Source organism: Pararge aegeria, chromosome 7, assembly GCF_905163445.1.
Source record: "Pararge aegeria chromosome 7, ilParAegt1.1, whole genome shotgun sequence".
Classification (NCBI taxonomy): Eukaryota; Metazoa; Arthropoda; class Insecta; order Lepidoptera; family Nymphalidae; genus Pararge; species Pararge aegeria.
In genome coordinates this window covers 11,971,405-11,972,769 of record NC_053186.1, presented here as the reverse complement: position 1 = coordinate 11,972,769, position 1,365 = coordinate 11,971,405, and the positions used below count along the sequence as shown (strand labels likewise).

Below are 1,365 nucleotides of genomic sequence, written 5' to 3'. Positions count from 1 at the left end.
ACAAAAATATTGAAGTGTCTAACTTTGATTTCGAATTAATTGCCTCTTCTATTAAATGCTCATATAATTCGATACTGATTGATCTCTTTCCGGTCGTGTTGAATCTACCATCCTATTGGACTATGACAGTGAGGGGTGCGTTATATTATTTTATTTCAAAGACTATATAACCCAATAGGGTTTTTAATTATTTTACTGTTTTTATTCTTTATTTTCCGACAAGTCTCTGGAATAGCTATATGAAATTTTAACCTAGCCTTCTGGCAGGATATTGAGAATTTAAAAAGGGTAACTAGGTCTCATTTTGATTTAACCTTTTAGTAAAAAAATGAAATTCGTTTCTTTCTAAACTAAACCATACATTTCACCGAATTTAAATAAATCTCTGTTACGGACTAATGTTATTGAAGTGAAACTACTAATGTGACTATACAAGGTTGCGTTAAACGTTCAAAAAATTCAAAATTCATTTATTTCAAGTAAGCCTACTTTATAAGCACTTTTGAAACGTCAAGTATTTAGGTTTGTAGTGACTCTACCACCGGAAAGCACCGTTTCGGAAAGCAGATTCTACTGAGAAATTTACAATCATTTTTTTATCTTGCTGGAGATGAGAGCGAAGCTGGCTGCTGCCAATCTGCCTTGTCATTAAGAAATTCATCAAATGTATAGTAACCTCGGTCTATTAGATGTGTTTTTACACATTTTTTAAATGTATGTATTGGTAGGTCCAGAATTACCTTAGGAATTATGTTGCAAAATCGTATAGGCACTCAACCCCACAAGGGAGTTCTGCACCTTTCGCCCATTTAACGCCACCATTGATAGGTATTTATATTATCTGACAGATATATAATATCATATTCTGATTGTGCAATACAATGCATCTTTCGTCAACGTTCATACCATGTTGAAAACTCCGGTTCTCGTCCGATCACCGAAGTTAAGCAACATCGGGCGCGGTCTGTACTTGGATGGGAGACCTCCTGGGAACACCGCGTGTTGCTGGCTTTATTTTAATAAGCCCCCATTCAGAAATAATTCACTCTTAAAAACTACCAGTACGTATTTCTACTTCTTAGTTCATACCAGTAAGGAAAATTAGTGGGTTGGAAATCATTCGCAATTATTAGTGTACGAGAAACTGTTGTTGTTTAATATACCTACGAGTTGAGTCTAGCTTAAGTTTCCGAAAGTGGTCAGCGGCTTAAAGTAAAGTATACAGTGCTCACCGACACTCCAGGGACCTCCCTGTATTCCTGGGTTATATTTCCAGCGGTGGACATTCCCTAGTTACTGTTAGGGTACCGAGAAACTGCCACCAAGCAATTTAGTATTTAACGATCCCGCCTTGAAACCAATGAG

At 36.6% G+C, this 1,365-nt stretch overlaps 1 non-coding gene across 1 annotated transcript; it reads left to right on the top strand.

Annotated features, from left to right (window-relative positions):
• Positions 1–892: 892 nt before the first annotated feature.
• On the top strand, positions 893–1,011 carry LOC120625486. Its single transcript, XR_005658813.1, has one exon. It is a non-coding gene; the product is annotated as a 5S ribosomal RNA (ribosomal RNA).
• The last annotated feature ends 354 nt before the right edge of the window (positions 1,012–1,365 follow it).